Source organism: Podarcis pityusensis (assembly GCF_964106645.2).
Source record: "Podarcis pityusensis genome assembly, chromosome: Z".
NCBI classification, from domain to species: Eukaryota; Metazoa; Chordata; class Lepidosauria; order Squamata; family Lacertidae; genus Podarcis; species Podarcis pityusensis.
The window spans coordinates 2,628,227-2,650,725 of record NC_138044.1 but is presented as its reverse complement, the minus strand read 5'-3'; the positions used below and the strand labels follow the sequence as shown (position 1 = coordinate 2,650,725).

At 43.6% G+C, this 22,499-nt stretch overlaps 1 protein-coding gene across 6 annotated transcripts in view; it reads right to left on the bottom strand.

Annotated features, from left to right (window-relative positions):
- Positions 1–21,598, bottom strand: part of GLT6D1 (glycosyltransferase 6 domain containing 1) — a 48,813-nt gene extending 27,215 nt beyond the window's left edge. The window contains exon 1 of one of the 6 annotated variants that reach the window (XM_080990986.1): positions 21,456–21,598. The gene's annotated coding sequence lies outside the window, so the exon portion shown is untranslated. Of the gene's footprint in view, positions 1–12,202; positions 12,551–18,252; positions 18,368–19,475; positions 19,495–19,849; positions 20,002–21,455 lie in introns of those variants that run through there. The other 5 variants (XM_080990985.1, XM_080990988.1, XM_080990987.1 and 2 more) reach the window with 5 other exon arrangements.
- Between the last annotated feature and the right edge of the window lie 901 nt (positions 21,599–22,499).

The following is a 22,499-nucleotide window of genomic DNA, read 5'->3' as shown; positions in this document are numbered from 1 at the left end:
TGAGCCCAGTGCAGTGGATGCTTGGGTTGCAAACGTGATCCGTGCGGGATGCACGTCCGCAACCTGCAGCGTCCGCAACCCGCAGCGGCGCATCTGCGCAGGTTGCGCTTCTGCGTGTCTACGCATGCGCAAAGTGTGATTTAGCGCTTCTGCGCATGTGCGACCACCAAACCCCGGAAGTAACCCGTTCCGTTACTTCTGGGTTTCGGCGGTCCACAACCCGAAAAAATGCAACCTGAAGCGTCTGTAACCTGAGGTACACTATATGTGGATTGGAAATGTGTGTTACCTTCTATGCATGGGTTGGAGAGCCCCCAAAATAAATCACTTGTCACAGTGTGACATATCACTTAGAGGACCTGAGAGACCAGGGTTCAAATTCCCACTTGGCCATGACACTCACTGCATGTGACCTTGGGGGCCAGGCACTGCCTCTCAGCCTAACCTACTTCACAGGGTTGTTGTGTGGATTAGAATATCAGGGATAAAGAATGTTATTTTTATTTCAATCAGCCCCGGTAATAGGCAGTGCCGGATGCTTTCAGCAATGGCAAAAAGACATATCTAGGTTTATCTGGCATGGGAAGAAACCAAGGATAAAATATAAATTATTAACAGACGCAAAAGAGAGAGGAGGTTTGGCCCTGCCAGATTTGAAACTTTATTATGAAGCATCCTGTATCTGCTGGATCAGGGACTGGATTATGCTGGAAAGTGCAGACATTCTAGATTTAGAAGGTTATGATAATAGATTTGGATGGCATGCATACCTATGGTATGAATAAACAAAGGTCCATAAAGCATTTCAGAACCATATAATAAGAAAATCAATCTTTAGGGTATGGGGAAAGTATAAAAAATTATTTGAGCAAAAAACACCCTTGTGGCTTTCCTTTGGAAGCAATATCTCTGAGAAAAGTGAATATAAGAAGTAATTGGCCAACTTATAGAGAGCTGCTAACCAAACTGGAAAATCAGTTAAAATTAAAAGATTTTGAAGATATAAGGGAACTAGTAACAGATTGGTTGCAGTATTTTCAATTGAATGATATCTTCAAGATAGATAAAAAGAGTGGTTTTAGTTATGAGATATCAAGATTCCAAAAATAACTCCTAGAAAATAATATCTGTCCAAAAAAAAAAACCACTTGCTCCTAGAATGGCGTACAAAGGATGAACAGGTTAAATTGGCTATGATAAACTGGACAAAGGACTTAGGACATAACATACAAATGGCAGATTGGGAGAGGCTAAGGAGAACAGAACTGAAATTCACAGCGTGTTGTACGCTGAAAGAAAATTCTATTAAAATTATCTGACTCCTACTAAGTTATCCAAAATGTATAGAACAAGCTGCAATATTTGTTGGAAGTGTAAAGAAAAGGAGGGTACCTTTTATCATATGTGGTGGTCATGTAAGATAACAAAGTATTTTGGGGAATTGATATACAATTAGGCCTTGCCTAAATATCCTTTCCTCAGCAGTTCTGGAGGAAAGACATAAATCACTTGCTATGAATGCAGGGGCCCCTGGCACTCTGGAGAGGTCAAATTGGTAGCGCATGCCCTCCAGTATGGTTCCTCTTGCCAAGATCTATTCAAAATCTTTATCAAACCCCTCTTATTAAATCTGCCAGGACAATCAGACTGCTAGAGTAGCACAAGAGCATGAGACTCTTAGATCAGATGACTCTCCTGGTCCCTTCCATCTCTACAATTCTAAGATTTTACTCATTTCAGATCAAAATGCATCTATTGCTTTCAGAGTGGCCAAATTCTGTGCTGTAGCAAGCAAAACTCACCAGGAACTGACCTCTCTGACATTTAATAATTTTCCCTTTTGGCGTTTGTGACATTACCATAACTTTTATCATGTTGCTGTTTATCTTAGTTTATTTTATGCTACTTTTATTTATTTTACCACATTGTAAACATTTGTGCCTCATTTTCCCACTCTTTAGCTTTTGACCATAAATCCAATAAATATTTAATATTATTTGCATGTTCACTTGTTTATATCCAGTGAAAGTTGCCAACTGATGAGAGGGGAGCAATCCTTAGCTTGCTTTTTTGCCTTTAACAGCAGCTTGATCTGTAGAAATTATGCAAATGAAGTTCTTCACAACACTGACTTCTTCCATATGTATGAAGGGCAACCTACTTTTAGAGAGCAGAATGGTGGTTGGCTGAAAACCTGACAACCCAGTATTAAATTTCACTATTTTTTGCTTTTGTAGAAATTTGGATAATGCCACCAAATATGAAAAGAAAACCAAAGCAAACACAGCATTTCTGTATCCAAATCGCCAATTATCTGAGACATCAAGGACCTACACCTTTGATTTCCACCCTCTAATGTAGTGTTTCCTAAATGGTGGACCCAGGAGGTCCACGTAACCCACACAGGGGGTCCATGCTACATCAACTGTCCAGGACATCCCATTTTAGGGGGCCATGAGAGCATGGTGCCGCCAACATGAGCAAGATCACAGTGCTCCAAAATACAAGTTCTTGGACAGGTCATATAAGCCATGAGGGAGTGCAACCTGGAAGATGCACAGCCCAGCTTTGCACTGGGACAGACCGGAGGGTATGGTGGCGCAATTCACATAACAAAAACCACCAATGAGATATCAACATTTTCAAAATTAGGGTCCATGGCTTGGCTTTTTAAAAACAGGAGGTCCACAACACTTAGCTAATTGGGAACCCCTGCTCTAATGGCTCTCACATCGTGCAAATGTCTTAAAATAGTCCCTTGTTTGCAAACTGCTTTGAGTCTTATAAGAAAATCCGCATGCATATAGACAGCAATGGCCATAACGCCATGAAAACAACCCCCTAAATGTCAGCCCAGTGAGAATTTCCGGACCAGGTAATATCAACTTCCACACAATGCTAAGCCAGTTGTCACTATTAAAAGCCAAAGCTTGTTCGAATTTTGGCAGTGAGAGAAGAGCAACCCCAGTCAAAGTGGAACTGACTGGCTTTGCCAATTTAACCTCTTCCAAGCACCCGAGGGAAAAGAAACCCAAAGTACCTTCTAATAGAATCAACTAAGATGCCACAAAATAGTGCGATTTTTATTTATTTATTTATTTTATTTCTTCTTTTAATTTTTCATGCTGGACTTGAAAGCCACATGCTGGGGAGAATTAAATTTGATTAGGAATACAGGAACATATCAGGCTGCCTTTATGCTGACTCAGAACATTGGTTTACCTTGCTCAGTACTGTCTACACTGATTTGCAGTATCGGCACTCCCAGGGTTTCAGGCAGAAGTCTCCCATTCCTAGCTGGAGCTGCCAGTGATATAAATTGGAACCTTCAGCATGCACGGCAGATGTTCCAGCACTGAGCTATGACCCTTCCCTTAGGATTCTGCCAGGTGCAAAGAGAGCAGGTGTTGTGCTATGGTTAGCATGTTGGACTAGGACCTTGGGCCAGTCACACAATCATAGGATCATAGAAATGTGGAGTTGGAAGAGATCCAGATGTACACATCCCTACACCATGTTAATTTCTCTCCATTTCTCATTTTTTCCCCCAATTTTAAATTCAGTTCTCTATCAGTTTCTGGTTGTTTTGTTTTGTTTCGTCCTCATGAAAATTTCTCAGCATTTTGGCACACATTGCTCATAATATTTGTTTATCTATTTATTTTGGCAATTCAAAAGCAGTTTCCAACAAAACAAAACTCTTGAGTGGTTTACAATATATGTTACAAACATATAACATACATAAGATTGTAACATATGCCAGAAACTAAACTCTATGCCATTTAAAACATAGACAATTGTGCATGCACTTTGACTAACAGACACATTTTTGCAAGCAATTTTTTCTAATATCATGCATTTTGACTAATTTGCATATTTTAATGCTCATTTCCTCCTTACCTATTAACACACTTACTTGGTCGCACCATAAAAGCTGGAGGAGAGTGAGTGTCAAAGGAGTACAATATTTCAGTTCATGTGTTCTTTCAGGAAGCGTGAATTTGGTAGGCCGAACTTTCAACGCAAAAGCTACTGAATTTAGTTACTTAGTATATATACCACCTTTCCCTCCAGGTAGCATATATGGTTCTCTTCCATCCCATTTTATCCTCACAGCAACCCTGTGAGGTAAGCTAGGCTGAGGGACTGTGACTGGCTCCTGAGGCCACACCCATAGGTTGAAGTGAGCTTCAAAACTGAGTGGGGGATTCAAATCCTGGTCTCCCATGCCCTATTCCAACACTCTAACCCAGAGTTTTCCAAACTTTTCCTGTTGGTGACACACTTTTTTGACATGATTTATTATAAAATTTATTAGTATTTTCCACACAACAACAACCCGAAAAATATCGAAAAATAACAATACACAAAACACAAAAACCAACATTCAAAAAAAAAATCCACATCTTACAATATAAACACTAAAAAGAAAAACAAACATTGACTTCCACCAATCCCACAGCACCTCCTTTATCTCTCATTGTGTCTTCCTGTTTTCCTGATCATCTCTATCCTAGCATCTAGATATAAATCCCTCTTTCTTATCCTTTCACTTCACAAGGTTATTCCAGACTCAGCCAGATTTCTGCCCTCAAACCTTGGCTTTTAAGGTATTCATTTAGACACTCCCATTCCTTTTTCACTTCACTTTTTGGTTTTTGTCTTATTATATCTGTCAATTTGGCTAATTCTAAATATTCTGAAAGCTTACATAACCACTCTCCCCTTGTGGGTAACTGATTCCCTTTCCAATACTTAGCCACCAGTATTCTTGCTGCAGAATATAAGAGTATAAGAAAAAATTAGCTTTGTTTTTTGACATGCATCATTTCGCGACAGTGATCTACTTTTACTAGCAAACCAGAAGTTATACTTTCCCCTGGGGAACATCTGTGTGAAACACCTACACACTGCAGCTGAGCTGCACACTGGGTCTCATTTCTCCCCCATCTCTAGCAAGTTAAGATGCAAATTATTCCTCACCTCCACCGCAACACTTCCCAACATTCAGGCAGGCCAGTGGTAAGACTATTAATGTTATTGTTTCAGGGAATGCCTGGGCCCTTCTATCCCAGCTCAATCGCTGAGATCATCTGCAGGAACATCGCTGGTCATCCCCCAAGTCTGTGAGGCTCATTTGACACACACAGGTCCTGTTGAAAACTCTGCCATTAGAGTTTCAACAGGCACCTTCTGCCTCAACTTTTTAAATGGCTGCTGAAAAACCTGAGGGTTATCTAGTCTAACCCTCTGCAATGCAGGAATCTTTTGCCCAATGTGGGGCTCGATACCACAACGCCGAGATAAAGAGTTTTATGTTCCACCGATTTTTTTTAATTTTATGAGTAAAGGTAAAGGGACCCCTGACCAGTAGGTCCAGTCGTGACCAACTCTGGGGTTGCGGCGCTCATCTCGCTTTACTGGCTGAGGGAGCCGACGTACAGCTTCCGGGTCATGTGGCCAGCAAGACTAAGCCGCTTCTGGCGAACCAGAGCAGCGCACGGAAACGCCATTTACCTTCCCGCCGGAGCGGTACCTATTTATCTACTTGCACTTTGACGTGCTTTCAAACTGCTAGGTTGGCAGGAGCTGGGACCGAGGAACGGGAGCTCACCCCGACGCGGGGATTCGAACCACCGACCTTCTGATCGGCAAGTCCTAGGCTCTGTGGTTTAACCCACAGCGCCACCCGCGTCCCTAATTTTATGAGTAGTTGTATATTAATATTTTTTTTATAAATAACTATCACTACCTCACCCTACTTCTGTACCACCCAATAACTGGAGTTCTCCAAGGTTACAACGACCTTGGGCCGGTTACAATATCTCAGACTAAGCTACCTTGCAGGGTTGCTGTGAGGGTAAACTGGAGAGGGGGAGAAGTGTGCATCCCCCCTAGAGATGAGATATAAATGTAATAATATAAGACGGGGGGACAGGGGGATGACACACACATACACCATAATACAGAAGCAGAACCTCAAACCTAACACGGAATAAAAACAGCAGTGAGAGTCCCGACAAAAGAACCGTGGCAAGAAAAATTGATGGATTATGCGGAACTGGCGAAATTGACATACAAGCTGTGAGACAAGGGCAACTGTGACTTTAAAGAAGAATGGGAACTTTCTACAAAATACTTTAAAAAAAAACCCCAAAATGAATTGGACTCCTTGGCAGGTTTTGAATAAACATACACAAATTTATTTATTGTTAACATAATCTACAGATAATTTAAGGGTTTTTATAATTTTACAATATGCAGAGAATAACATGTGTTGAAAAATCAGAGAGAGGAGCTGAGGGAAGGGGGGGAGGGTTTTTCATGGGGAGGGGGGAGGGAAAAAATGGGGGAGGGGAAATGAAGATGATATGTTTTGATAATTTGTTATGTTGAAATTCTTAATAAAAATTATTTTTTTTTTAAAGCAAAAACACAGCAGTGAGAGATAGCAGCAAAAATTATGCCTGCGAAAACTTTCTGTTGGAAAAAGACTCCTGCTGCTCCCACCACCACCCTCTGGCAGCTGGCAATAACCTTTCCTGTGGCTGCCCCCAGACTGTGAAATTCTCTCCCATGAGAAGCTAGACTGGCTCCCTCCTTGTTATGTTTCTGCTGGCAGGCTAATACCACCCTATCCAGCCAGGTATCTGGAAACAAAGATGCAGACGGTGATTGCCACTAGGGCAAAGTGGAGTTTAATTGCTGGTTTTAAATGTAATTTTTAAACTAGTTTTTATTGCTTTATATTTTATAACAATGCTGTATACAGTGAATGTTGTATGACTTAGAAGAAAGGTGGTATATAAATATATTGAATAAAGAAAGTACATTCAGCTCATAGTTAAGCTGTGGAACTCGGTTCCACAGCGGGCAGGAAGAGTCACCAACCTAGGCAGCTTTAAAAGAGGATTAGTCAAATTCATGGAGGAGAAAGGCTTACAGATTTCCCCAGGTTGGTCACTGTGAGAACAGAGAACACTGTGAGAACAGTGGGCCACTGGTCTGATCTAGCAGGCTTTTCAAATGAGCTCACGTTCCTCATTAGATAAACTACAAGGAAAAGTTCTGTGATGCTCCTCAGCTGTGCAAATTCTGCTCTGCTTAATCTTTCCATTTTGATGTGCTTATTTGGGTAGCTTCCTGCTTTGCTTCTGTCATGAAACCCAAGGCAGCCTGTGTGTGGTTCCTAGGCAGTCTTCCATCTAGGCCCTGTCCATTCTGCCCACTCGCAGGACAATGAGGCAAGGATCTGAGTTAATGTCTCAAAGCTTAGAGAGAGATGCTTTAGGGATGAGTCAGGCTCATGTGGGCGAAAGTGAGTCTTAAGATAGCTTTGGCCTCTGGCCCACAAAGCAGGGGTATTGTTAGGCCCTAAACTTTTGCACACAAGCCCTGGATTTCCTCCCTCTTCCCCGCTCTTCTAAAAAACTTACCTTAAAAATAAAATGCTTACTTAGGTGCTATACATATTGTGAAGACAGGTCCTCTCCTGATTTAGAGAAGTTGTCCCAGTTTCTGATTTGATCCCAGAATGTCCCGCTTTCCCTTAGGATGACACTATTTTCATTGGAGAAATGTTGGAGGGTATGGAGTTATCCAGCCCCCAAACCAACTGAAGGCAACCCTGTATAGGGAAGTTTTTTTTAAAAAAATGTTTAATATTATATTATGCTTTTATATATGTTGGAAGCTGCTCAGAGTGGCTAGGGCAACCCAGTAAGATATGTGGGGGTTAAAATAGTAAAATTATCATTATGGAATGGGACATCCCTATTTTCATTGGAGAAATGTTGGAGGGTATGCAAAGAGCCTGTGAGATCCCAGCCTCATCTTAATTTTGTTCCGAAAGTTGGATGTTCATTCATTCATATAAATTATCGCCTGCAGATTTTATGCAAGGTTGTGTTATGGGTTCACAGATTGCATCCAACCTACACTGGGTAGGCCTGTCCTGTGGCAATTAATGGCCATGATGAGCTCGGGTTCGTTAATTTCCATTGGTCTGCTGTTTGTGGGTCTAATGCTGTCTGCAACTCTGTATCCTGAGCAGGGATGATGGAGAGATTCAAATCAATTATCCTCTAAAGGCAAAGCCACCTAAAGGCACAGCCTACCTTCAAAATTTGTACTTACCTGAATTTTGCAATGTGCAACTAAACTTTATCGAACTGTGTATATCGGGGGAAATATGCATAAAAATAAATGTGTTGTTGAAATTAACATACAAAGATGCATTATATTAGGAAATGTTGTTTGCAAAAACATGTATGGTAAGCACAACTGAGCACAAAAATATGCTTATCAGGAGAAATTCACCCCAATTTTTTTTAATGCAAATTGTGGTAGAAATTTAGAGAACTGAATCAGTGTCTGGAAAAATGGGGAACTGAGAATGACATTGACAGGTCCTTCTACCCCTAATCTCGAATCTTTTAAGTATTTAGCAATATCCTGCATTAGGCTTTTAATGGTTCATACACTTAACTTGAATGGAGCTATCAAACTAATTGGTTAGGAGGTAAGTTGGTTTTGTAAATTTATTAGCAGCTAAAGGCTAGTAACAATTGTCTTCTTCCCTCCCTGCTCCCCAATCATCCTTGCAACAAGTCACAGAGGCCAGGTGTAAGCACTGCAATAAGTAGATAAATTCAGGGTTTCCAGGAAAATGTGGGGTTTTTTCAGAGTTTGATGGTTATGTGTCATGTGCATACATGAGAGAGCAGGGGACAGCAACAAATGACTGGGAAGGTGTGTCATTAAGAATGCATTGCTTGTTAAAAGGAAGAGGAAAACATTTGCACTCTTCCGCACGCTGTCCTTGAAGAGCACACAATGGTACAGAACGTCACTCTGTGCGTTCCAAAGCTCAGCAGGCATGTTTTATCTCGACACTGGGAAAAGCCAATGGGCACATGGCTGTTTAACTTGAAACTTTGATAAAATAGAAAGGATTCTATAATCATATAATTAGGAAACCATTAATGAGGGTTTGGGAGAGAGATAAAGACTTAACAGAACAAAAGACACCTTGGTGGCTCTCACCAATTGAAGCCTTGTTGCCCAAGCCACTTGGCAAGAAAGGGGAGTGGCTTACGTACAGTGATTTACTAAAAGATCAAGAAGGAAAATGGAAACTATAAGAGTACGATGACACAAAAGTCAGATTTTAGAGTTGGTTACATTATAGGCAATTACATGAGACGTATAAAGAAGACCATAAGAAAGGATTTAGTTACACCACTTCTAGATTTCAAAAAGGAAGTCATAGAAAGGAAAGTGAAGTTGCTGAAAGGCGCATATAGTATTCTGCTAGAATGGGAAACAAAAGATGAAGAGGTGAAACAAAAGATGAAGATGATCAAATGGACAAAAGATATAGGACATAACATACAATTTGGAGATTGGGAAAAATTGTGGAAAACAGATTTAAAATTTACAGATTGTTCTCTTTTGAAAGAAAACTACACGAAAATGATGTATAGATGGTATATAACACCAGTACAGATAGAAAAAATGTATAAAACCAGGTCAAACATATGTTGGAAATGTAAAGAAAAGGAAGGAACCGTTTACCATATGTGGTGGGAATGCAGAGAAATTTAAAAAAAATTGGGAAATTATATATAATGAGTTGAAGAAAATGTTTAAAATGACATTCGTAAAAAAACCAGAAGCATTTTTGTCAGGGATTGTAGGGCAAGACCTGCCAAGGAAAATAAAGAACTTATTTATGTACGCTATAACAGCGGCAAGTGTCTTGATAGCACAAAGATGGAAGAATGAGGAAACCCCGACAAAAGAACAGTGGCAAGAGAAATTGATGAACTATGCAGAACTGGCGAAACTGACATACAAACTGCGAGACAAGGACAATTGTGAATTCAAAGAAGAATGGGAACTTTTTGCAAATTATTTAAAAAGACAACAAAATGAACTGGACTCGTTGGCAGGTTTTGAATAAACACACACAAATTTATTGAGGGTTAATATAGTAGACAGATAATACAATTTTACAGTATGAAGAGAATAATACGAGTTGAGAAATCAGAGAGAGGAGCTGAGGGAAGTCTCGGGGGGAGGGTTTGTTGGGAAGGTGGGAGGGGGAAAAAGGGGGGGAATAATGAAGATAATTTGTTTTGATAATTTGTTATGTTGAAATTGTTAATATTTTTTTTAAAAATAAACTTTGATAAAATACTGCAGGGAGAAACCAGATTGATTCCACGTTTGCTGTTTAAAATATATGGGTTGGTGGGTATGGTTAGTATCTTCAGGGGTACCGTTCATTTATTTATTTCATAGAATTTATACACTGCTTAATCGTAAAAAAAAACCCCAAACCCGCAAAGCTGTTTAACAATAAAACAATATTATCATAAATAAGAAGAATTAACGACAATAATTTAAGACATTCAAAAAGTTAAAATTAACAACAAACTAAGACGTGCATCGATTTTCTGAACACTAGGTAAGCTTCCCTAAACAAAATATTTTTCACAGGCACCAAAAAGAGCATAGCTAAGGCACCTGTCCTGCTGTCAAGAGGCAGTGAGTTCCAAAGGGTGGGTGGTGCCACACTGGAATATTGAGTTCTTACAAACGCGGAACAAGTATTATGTGGCACCTGCAACGCTGCCAGTTCTGCAGATCAAAGCATTTGAGTAGGCCCATATGGGGTAAGGCGATCTCGCATGTAAACTAGCCCCAAGTTGTTAAGGGCTTTCTATACCAATATCAATGCCTCTGGATAACTTTAGATCATGGGTAGGCAACCTAAGGCCCAGGGGCTGGATCCAGCCCAATCGCCTTCTAAATCTGGCCTGTGGACGGTCCAGGAATCAGCATGTTTTTACACGAGTAGAATGTGTCCTTTTACTTCAAATGCATCTCTGGGTTATTTGTAGGGCATAGGAATTCATTCATCCCTCCCCCCCCCAAAAAAAATATATATAGTCAGGCCCCCCACAACGTCTGAGGGACAGCGGGCCACCCCCCTGCTGAAAAAGTTTGCTGACCCCTGCTTTAGATAGTGTGTCCCAATGTCTGTGGTGTATTGCATCTGAATATTTGGCCCCATATCAAGAGAACCCGAAGCACTTTTCTCACAGGGAAGCTGGTGGCTCACATTGGAGAAACGCAAGTTCAGATCCCTAGTTAGCCCACAGATCTCATTGGGGGCTAAGGCAGTCCCTAACTCTCAAGTTAGCTTGCCTTTCAGGGTTGCTGTGAAGCTGCTGGCTGAGAGCTCCTTTGGAAGGAAAGTGGGAGGCAGACTACTGATTCTCAGAGGGCTCTCTGAGCTCCTTCTTCCGAGAGGGTAGTCCAGGGACAAACAGCATACAGTTTTTCTCAAAGGGACCCTTGCTCCCTGAGAATAAAGTTCTGCAGCATCTGCAGTAAAGGCTTCACAGGTCTGTGGAGTGCAGAAGCTCACACCTGACATATAGGCTGCCGTTTACCCTTTTCTGTCTGCAATCATGTGCTGATAAAAGCCATTTTGCACCTCTTGGAGGTCATTAGCTGGTGAAAGGAGATGGCTTTTTAAAAGATTATAATAAATAAATGTTAAAAAATGAGAAATCAACATGCACCTCTCAAGCACTACACATATATGCTCAGAGTCATGCTAAACTCAGTGGTGCCCACCCCCACAAGCAAGCGTGCCTAGGGACTGTAGCTGTGTTTATTTGGATGTCGCAAATGCATTTCCCTGGTGAAGAGTTCTGTTAAGTCCCTGTTCTGCGCCACCTTAAACCCTGTTGTTCCATTTCGCCCTACATCGTTCCTGAGAAAACACACCCATGTCCTCAAATTCACTTCTCCCAGGAACCGCTGCCTTGCCAGAGGCTCACTGTTAACTTACTGCACACTGCTGCGGAACCTTCAGACGCACTTGAAAACAAAGAGAAGAGAGAAATAGAACCAACTTCTCTTTTGTGCCTAAGAAGCCTGGGTGGGGAGGAATGATGGAAAAGATCAAGCCCAGCAAGTTCTGAGAGGAAATACATGTGGATTTCACCCTGAGCAGATGGTCTGTGGGCTAAAAGGCAAAATGACATTTCAGTTTCTTTGGAGCGAATCTGGGAGGAAGCTATTTGCAGGATCACAATCAAATCCAAAACTTTTAAAATAAAAATAATTCTCACCACCACCACCACCACCGATGAACCGAAATCATTTTAGTAGCCGGAGTGTATACATACCGTTTGGCTGGACCTGACTTCTCTGAGTTGGAGAACAGCCTGTGTAGGGATGGATGTGGAGTTGTAACCTGCCCAGTCTATATTCTGCTGAACTAGGCAGGACTTGCATAAAAGGAAACTGTCCCAGCACTTTCTGTCAAAATTAAGCCCTGTTTTGTTATTTCCAAGAGGGATTGTTCTAGATCTCACATCCTGAGCTATTTTGACAGAAACCCAGGGGATAGGGGAGAGAGAGCGAAGTTTTCGATGTCAAAACATTGGTAGTTGTGGAAGGGCAAGTTGCAGGCAAAGTGCGTCTTATGTTCTCTCTCTCTCTCTGTGTGCTGCTGCTTGCCACGTTTCCTTGTTTTGCTTGCAAAAAGCTGGTGAATCACATTCTAATTGGTGCAATTGCGATGGTTGAGGGGGGGGAAACATAGTTTGAAGGCGGGGCCTTTTCCTTCCTGACCAAAAGTACTGTTTTGAATAGTGTGGCTTTGGCAATACTATTTTTGTAGGAAGGAAAAGAAACAGAATGTGCGAGCATTTTGGAAGAGAAATGCAATTCGTTCAGTTTCCCTGTTTTCAAATTGTCCAGCCTTCTGGCCTTTTTCAGACGGGCGAGGCCTGCAGATTCCTAAGCGGAGTCTTGTTCCAGGGAAGGGCTGTGACCAGAGCTCAACCTTCAGGATGTGGGGGGGGGGGGGATAGCAATAGTGGGTGATTCTTAAGAGGCAGGCAGCCTTTTAAGACCAGGGCCTCTAGAGGCAGCTAGCAATAAAATCATTAAGAACAGAACACAAGGCAAAGATCAGGTTCTATCTCAGATCCTCCCAAGTGTTCCTATTTTCCAAGGGCACTATTTTTCTCATTCTCCTCATTGTGGGAGTTTACTATAGATCCCCAAGCCAAACGGAGGACATAGATGATGCCTTCCTGGAACAGATGGCCAAGCATGCAAAAGGAAGGGAGATAGTAGTAATGGGGGACTTCAATTACCCGGATATTTGTTGGATGTCAAACTCAGCCAAGAGCATAAGGTCAAACAGATTCCTCACTGGCCTTGCAGACAACTTCATTGTCCAGAAAGTGGGAGAAGCAACAAGAGGAACAGCCATTTTAGATCTGGTCCTAACCAATGTGGATGACCTGGTTAGTGGGGTAGAAGTGGAAGGATCATTAGGCGCAAGTGATCATGCTCTTCTGAAGTTTACTATACAGCGGAAAGGAGCAGCCAAGCATACTAGGACTCCATTTCTTGGCTTTAAGAAAGCCGACTTCATAAAACTTAGGGAAGTGCTGGGTGAGATCCCATGGACAGTAATACTAAAAGGAAAGGAAGTTCATGATGGCTGGGAGTTTGTTAAGAGGGAGATAGTAAAAGCACAACGTCAGGCAATACCAATGAGACGGAAACATGGAAGGTGCCTAAAGAAGCCAGGGTGGCTATCTAAAGAACTTTTAACTGAGTTAAGATTAAAAAAGGATGTGTACAAAAAATGGAAAAGGGGGGAAACCACCAAAGAGGAATTCAAACAAATAGCCAGCACGTGTAGACACAAAGTCAGAAAAGCTAAAGCACAGAATGAACTCAGGCTTGCTAGAGAGGTTAAAAGCAACAAAAAAGGCTTTTATGGGTATGTTCGTAGCAAAAGGAAGAACAAAGAAACAGTGGGGTCACTCAGAGGAGAAGATGGTGAAATGCAAACAGGGGACACAGAAAGGGCTGAACTCCTCAATGCCTTCTTTGCCTCAGTCTTCTCCGATAAAGAAAACAATGCCCGACCTGAAGAATTTGGAGCAAATGATTCAGCAGAGGAAACACAGCCCAGAATAACTAAGGAGATAGTACAAGAATACTTGGCTAGTTTAGATGTATTCAAGTCTCCAGGGCCAGATGAACTGCATCCAAGAGTATTAAAAGAACTGGCAGATGTGATCTCAGAACCACTGGCAGTCATCTTTGAGAATTCCTGGAGAACAGGCGAAGTCCCGGCAGACTGGAGGAGGGCAAATGTTGTCCCTATTTTCAAAAAGGGGAAAAGAGAGGACCCAAATAATTACCGCCCAGTCAGTCTGACATCAATACCAGGGAAGAGTGACTAGTGGGGTGCCACAGGGTTCTGTCTTGGGCCCGGTCTTAGTCAACATCTTTATCAATGACTTGGATGATGGACTCAAGGGCATCCTGATCAAATTTGCAGATGTCACCAAACTGGGAGGGGTGGCTAACACCCCAGAGGTCAGGATCACACTTCAAAACGACCTTGACAGATTAGAGAACTGGGCCAAAACAAACAAGATGAATTTTAACAGGGAGAAATGTAAAGTATTGCACTTGGGCAAAAAAAATGAGAGGCACAAATACAAGATGGGTGACACCTGGCTTGAGAGAAGTACATGTGAAAAGGATCTAGGAGTCTTGATTGACCACAAACTTGACATGAGCCAACAGTGTGACGCGGCAGCTAAAAAAGCCAATGCAATTCTGGGCTGCATCAATAGGAGTATAGCATCTAGATCAAGGGAAGTAATAGTGCCACTGTATTCTGCTCTGGTCAGACCTCACCTGGAGTACTGTGTCCAGTTCTGGGCACCACAGTTCAAGAAGGACACTGACAAACTGGAACGTGTCCAGAGGAGGGCAACCAAAATGGTCAAAGGCCTGGAAACGACGCCTTATGAGGAACGGCTGAGGGAGCTGGGCATGTTTAGCCTGGAGAAGAGGAGGTTAAGGGGTGATATGATAGCCATGTTCAAATATATAAAAGGATGTCACATAGAGGAGGGAGAAAGGTTGTTTTCTGCTGCTCCAGAGAAGCGGACACGGAGCAATGGTGGAGTCTCCTTCTTTGGAGGTCTTTAAGCAAAGACTTGACAACCATATGTCAGGAGTGCTCTGATGGTGTTTCCTGCTTGGCAGGGGGTTGGACTCGATGGCCCTTGTGGTCTCTTCCAACTCTATGATTCTATGATTCATTTGATCCTTGTCCATTCAGGGCCATCATCCATTAAAAGGTCTGCATTAGTGGCGGGGGGGGGGGGGAATATTAAAATGCGTTAGATTAGGGGGAACTGCTTGCCCTGAATATGTGCCTTTTAGGGACGCATATTTTGGTTTGAGAGCTTCATTCACAAAATTTGGAGAAGTGCAGAATTACAAGGAGTAGCCACATTCAGGTTTGTGGTTGTTCCAGGAGGTGTGAATTTGGCAGACAGCCATTAAAACGAGAACTGAACTGAATTCCCTCCCCATCCTTCTTCCCAAATAGGCATCGGTAAAGCTTCAGGATGCCCCTTTAAGCAAATAATTCTGGGTGTTTGTTAAGGGTTCTGGGTGCTGTTAGTAGACCCCTACTTCCCTCACAGAGCTACAATTCCGAGAGTTTCTTGACAAGAGGGGTTGATCACCCCCCCCTCAGTTGTTGGTCTTTATAGAGTTGGAAGGGCCACCTAGTTCAACCTCCTGCAATGCAGGAATCTCAACCCCCATCACACTTGAAACCAGACCCTGCTCAATTCTGCAAATGTGTGAGCAGTAAAACTGATGCACCACTCCTGTTTTGGGAAGTGTGCTCCTCAAATTCTTTCTCCACATACCTTATTTTCTGTTTGCATTTCTTTTTGCCAAAGTTCCTGCTCATTTCTCTTCTCCTCATGTGAGGAGCCAGCAGTGGTTTAGAGGCTAGAGCGCTGGCCTAGGACCTGGGAGAAAGCCACTTGGCTTTCTCCCAGGTCCTAGAAAATCCCCCACTTGGCTGTGAAGCTCACTGGGTGCGGCCTCTTGGGGCAGTCACCATCTCTCAGCCTAACCTACCTCACAGGGTAGTAATAATAATAATAATTTATTATTTATACCCCGCCCATCTGGCTGGGCTTCCCCAGCCACTCTGGGCGGCTACCAAAAAAATATTAAAATGCTGTAATACATCAAACATTAAAAGCTTCCCTAAAGAGGGCTGCCTTCAGATGTCATCTAAAAGTCTGGTAGTTGTTCTTCTCTTTGACATCTGGTGGGAGGGCGTTCCACAGGGCGGGTGCCACCACCGAGAAGGCCCTCTGCCTGGTTCCCTGTAGCTTTGCTTCTCGCAGTGAGGGAACTGTCAGAAGGCCCTCGGTGCTGGACCTCAGTGTCTGGGCAGAACGATGGGGGTGGAGACACTCCTTCAGTTATACTGGACTGAGGCCGTTTAGGGCTTTAAAGGTCAGCACCAACACTTTGAATTGTGCTCAGAAACTCAATGAGAGGTGTTGAGCTTGCTTTCCCCAGCTAATCTCATTTGTATTAGGTCTACGCAGGCTGAGACCGTACTGCCCGTGGACTGCCTCACCAGAGTGGTGCATGCTCTGGTTATCTCCCACTTGGACTACTGCCAGGCACTATGTGGGGCGACCTTTGAAGGTGACCCGGAAACTGCAATTAATTCAGAATGCGGCAGCTAGACTGGTGACTGGGAGCGGCCACCGAGACCATATGAGAGATCTGCATTGGCAACCAGTACATTTCCGAGCACAATTCAAAGTGCTGGTGCTGACCTTTAAAGCCCTAAACAGCCTCAGTCCTGTATACCTGAAGGTGCGTCTCCACCCCCATCGTTCCACCCGGATACTGAGGTCCAGCGCCGAGGGCCTTCTGGCGGTTCCCTCATTGCGAGAAGTGAGGTTACAGGGAACCAGACAGAGGGCCTTCTCGGTGGTGGCACCCGCCCTGTGGAACGCCCTCCCACCAGATGTCAAAGAGAAGAACAACTACCAGACTTTTAGATGACATCTGAAGGCAGCCCTCTTTAGGGAAGCTTTTAATATTTAATGCTGTATTGTTTTCAACACTCGATTGGGAGCTGCCCAGAGTGGCTGGGGAAACTCAGCCAAATGGGTGGGGTATAAATAATAAATAATTATTATCATCTTCTCATCAATACAAAGAAGCTTCTCTTTTTTCTGATCTTTCATATTGGTCAGGAAACCCATGTTTGCTACAATATGTTGTGGAGATCTGTAGAAGACTAACCAATATGGATACTGTTGCTGGTTGTATATACATATATAAAATGTATGTTGATACTATACAATACTATGCCACATTGAAATGTTTAAACATTTGATTTGTCCTTGAATCTTCCCACCATACTTGTCATCCTCCTCCCCTGCCACCCCAGGGTGGCACACCACACACCGCTGGAGGGCCACTGCCCTAGCCTCCTTCTAGTCTGGGTGGTGGACAGAGGGGGTGGGCGAGCGTAACTGCCCCTCCCACTTTTGCCTCTGGCCCCACCCACCACGGGCGTCCTGCCCTCGGGATGTTGCGCAAGAGGTGATGCAGTCCTCAGGCTGCAAAAGGGGTCCCAACCCTTGGAGCCTCCTTGCCTCTGACAGTGTTGTTTTCTCTGCTTGCTGGTTGGCATTATTATTGTGGTAAGTTATTAAAACGGGACATGGGTGGCGCTGTGGGTTAAACCACAGAGCCTAGGACTCGCCGATCAGAAGGTCGGCGGTTCGAATCCTTGCGACGGGGTGAGCTCCCGTTGCTCGGTCCCTGCTCCTGCCAACCTAGCAGTTCGAAAGCACGTCAAAGTGCAAGTAGATAAATAGGTACCGCTCCGGCGGGAAGGTAAACGGCGTTTCCGTGTGCTGCTCTGGTTCACCAGAAGCGGCTTAATCATGCTGGCCACATGACCCGAAAGCTGTACGCCGGCTCCCTCAGCCAATAAAGCGAAATGAGCGCTGCAACCCAAGAGTCGGCCATGACTGGACCTAATGGTCAGGGGTCCCTTTACCTTTACCTTTATTAAAACGGTGAATAGTAAAACAAATGGCATTGAAAAGACAGCAGAATATATATATATATATATATATATATATATATAAAATATTTAAAACAACCACAACCAGCTGAAGTAAAACACAGCACTGCAATAAACCAACCAACCAACCAAATGCATTGCGTCTTTGTGGGCTACAGTCTCTTGAGGTCTGCAGGGCTAGTTGTGTGACAGACAGTTCTATTCCCCAATAATTCTCCACCACTTCTCTACACCCGCCCCCACATATCCCCCTCCACAAGTACCTGCTGCCCAGAGTGGTTTTCCCGTGCTGCCCAGTGGCAGAGCTTGTAATCGATCTGCCCAGAAGTCGCACAGCAGTCCAAGTTCTCTGATGGGTAGGACTCAGCAGGCACCCAACGCAGCCCCCATTTGCACCATAAATGTAAATCGCTATGATGCTATTTTAAAAGGTCATAGCTTCTCCTAAAGAATTCTGGGGGCTATAATTAGTTAAGGGTTCTCAGAGTTGTCAGGAGATTCCTGTTCCCCTCACGGTGCTGCAGTTTCCAGGACTGATTAGCAGCCGGTCGCTTTCCCCAGGGAACTCTGGGAACTGTAGTTCTCTGAGAGGAATGGGGGGCATCTTACCCACCCTGGGCGCCCTCAATGTGCTACAGCTTCTATAATTCTTTGGGGAAAGCCAGGGCTATTTAAAGTGGTAATGGTGTGCAGGCAGCCTTGGAAAACAACACGTAATTTGCAACAAGTATTTTTCCACAGAAAATTACACAATCCTATGCTAGGTTCGTCTGCATCACACTCGACAGTATGTTCAGTGGGGGGGGGTCACTCTTAGCCAACAACGGCAGCATGCTACAGTCTTTAAGAGATGAGAAATTCAACATATGAGTTTCAAAGCTTCTCTATACAGGTGTCAATCCCGCTGAATGTTTCAACATTCTCCCTCTGCCCCCACATACAAAGAGCAAACGTCAAAATCCCCTTTCAACATTTCCATTATTGCACTAACAGGGAAAGCCCAAGCCTCAAAAATTGAATTCTGATGTGTCAACACTGAATTTATTTATATCTTTTTAAAATATATGCAGGCCAGGGTTGTCAATTTCATACTGCAGGCGGGGGGGGGGGGCGCAAGGCTGTGAGGGAGGCCTGGCAAGTTTTGAGAATATATGGGATTCGAATCTAGCCCTTCTTCCTCAAGGCCTCATATGCAAATACTGCATTAGAACGATTGCATTAATTCCACACGCACAACCCAGCCGCTTTCTAAGTCTTCTCAGGCAGTTAAAATCTCCTCCGCTAAAAGCATTTCTGAGCAGACACTTCTGCGTTTTACCGGATTCCCCCCCCCCCCGCGCGCGCTTTTCTTTTTTGCAACATCATCTTTGCTCTGCGTAAAAGCCCTTTGCAAAACTGCTTATCGCTGCCAGAAAGGCAGAGAACAACAGCTACGCTTTCCCCACCCACCTCCCCCAAAACACCCGCCACCCTTTCCCCCTAATACCATTTCCTGCAGATCAACTGCTTTTGGGCAGACCACCACAAGACGGCAGAAAGAAAGAAAGAAGGAAAGAAAGAAAGAAAGAAAGCGATCGCCCGGAGGATCCAAAGAACAAGTTCTATGCCCTGGAGACACGTGCGCGTGTGTGTTTGGGAACATATTTCTGAAGCTCAAGCTAGCAGCTCAATCAAAAGAGGCAAAATATGTTGGGGGGGGGGCGTCTGGAAAGCAGTTTGCCTTACGCCATGCGGGGGGCGGGGACACTCGCTGTATAAGGAGGAAACAAAAAACCTCATAAATATCACTGGGGCACGCCTGGTATCTTCAGCCTGTCGATCTTTGGAGCCCGAACAGAGGAAGTAGAAGCACTGACAAACCTTGCTGAAACGCCCTGCTGCCGCTTTCTTACAGCCACAGGTCTCGGGAAACGGCCTGGGAGGCATTGTGGCGCTGATCAGCCGGCAGGATCTCTCCCAGTGCCTCAGGGTGGGGTGGGGGTGTTCTTGCCTCTGCTGCACAGCTTTGGCTCAGGTCCTGAGGGCCCGCCTGACTTTCTGTGCTCCCTTCTTCCTGAGCTTTTTGAAAGGGCCTTTTTGGCTCTGCACAGCACTCTCCTGTCAATCATCATCAGCGTCCTGTCTCTGGCATCTTCTGGGTTGGCATCTTTTTGGACTGGGCACTCTCCGACGTGGAGAGAATTGGGCAAAGGGGAGATGTCCCCCCCCCCCACTCTTGTAACATACAGCGTTCTCAGCTAGTGAAGCTGATTTGGACTTCTGGGTTCATTTGTGTGCATATGTGTGTGTGCTTGGATTTTTTCACATGGCTTGTGGAACTCGCCACCACAAGGTGTGGTCAGCAAAGTGGACAAATTCTCAAATGTGATGGGATCATAGAATCGTAGAGGGGTAGAATTGGAAGGGACTCAAAAGGGTTACCCCCAAACATGCCCATTTGACTGCTTCAGTCTACAGAACTGGCACTATTGCAAGTGCCACATAATATTAATAGAATATTCAGGGAAAGATCCCAAGGGTCATCTAGTCCAACCCCCTGCAATGCAGGAATCTCAGCTGAAGCATCCCTGACAGATGGCCATCTTCTGAGGGAGACCCTCAAAACAGCTCTTACTGCCCAAAAATTTATCCTCATGTTTAGTCAGAATCTCCTTGTCATTTGAATCAATAGGTTCAGGTCTGAATAGTTTTTCGAAGTTGCAAATGGGGGAAAATGATGAATTCTCAAGTACCTCTAGTTCCTGTGGAGAATTATGAGCACCACAATCTGTTTTTCAGATGAACACACTCCTTAAGGACTTAGGAAGTTGTCTTGCGCCAAGTCAGACCTTTGGTTCATTTTGCTCAGTACTGTCAACACTGGGATTGCTTCTTCAGAATGTCATAATATTCTTCAGAATATTATGTGGCACTTGCAAGCCCTACCTGGAGATTCTGGGAACTGAATCTTTTGCATAACATGCTTTACCATTGCACCACAGGCTAAAATTTGCTGTCCACAATTTAATATTGAGGTGTGGACAGACAAAGATTGGGCTTTTACCCATAATTTCTAAATAGATGGACTTTTGTGGACAGCGGCAGTGTACTTCTGCATGGCAATTACAGGAGCTAAGTAAGGGCGGGGGGCTGTTATCTACACACCACAAATGAGGAAAGCTATAATCTACAATCACATACAGCTATTTGTTAACAACCTACATTCTCCGCAAAAATGCATGACAAGAGCTGATATCCGTGAAAGAGTAACAAATAAGTAACTATGAACTAATTTTAGGAGTATCTGAAGAAGTGTGCTTGCACACGAAAGCTCATACCAAGAACTAACTTAGTTGGTCTTAAAGGTGCTACTGGAAGGATTTCTTTTATTTTAATTTTAGGAGAGGTACTTACACCAACAGATTTTGTACTTGCTTAAAATATAACGTTCCCCTGCACACACACCCCATCTCAGAATCTCACGTACCCTTTCGATTTTTGTGAAGTCCTCCTGGATTTTCTAAAGGTGTTTGACATCTAGTAGCTGCGTCCGGTGGGAGCTGACACTGTAAATAAGAGGGAAGGAAGAAGAACTGGGGTTTCCTGCTGTGGCGGTGAGCATAGTAGCTAAGCAGATGGCTACTTCCTTACTGAGCAGAACACGTGCCACGTTGGGACAGTAGCTCAGCAGCTTACAAATGGGGATATGCTGTGGACCTATAGAAGGCACCCTCTTTTCCCTTTCCCTTTCTCATTTTCTTTTCAAAAGATTTCATTATCTAAAAGAGGGGTGGGGAAGCACAAGATAAGGGGAACATTAGTGCATAAGTGTACAAGTAAAATTAATCAGCACGTATAACAAAAAATAAATATTGCCAAAGTTAATCACCAGACCAGTATAAATTGATAAACCATTGTAATTTCCTCCCAAAGCTGGAGGGTGGAGCACAGAATGGGTTGGCTCAGCTCCTGAGCTGGTTGAGTGGAAAATCAGCAAGCAGGGCTGGACACACCCTAACTGATAGTATGGGAAGTGTGTGTATCTTTTTGCTTCGGATTGATTTTTCCATTCCGGCTCATTTGTCATATTTGCAGTTGTGTTTTTGTTTGTTTTTTTGTTTCAGTTATTATGAAACAGTCCCCAGGGCAGAAAAGCACCTGACGAAATATTAAATCAATATTCCAATTAGCGTCATGAATGTGGCATCAGTTTTGTGGTTCTTCTGGATGCTTGTTGACAGAGAGAGAGAGAGAAAGGAATTGTTCTTGGCTACATGCTAAGTCATGAAAGCATCTAACTAACAGGGTAAATGTTAATTTAGGAGTGTGTGAGAAGCTCTCTTAGGTATCCCTCCTTTGTCACATGCTCTGGGGGGCAATGTGGGAAATTTAAAATGGCAACTCACTGCATCTTTCTGAACAGCGCAGTGTGTGCCCCAAGAACTATCCAAGGCACTGTTCCTAGTCGGATCAGAAGTTATATAAACTGGGCCTACAAACCAAGAGACTGAAAAAAATCGTTTATTCATTC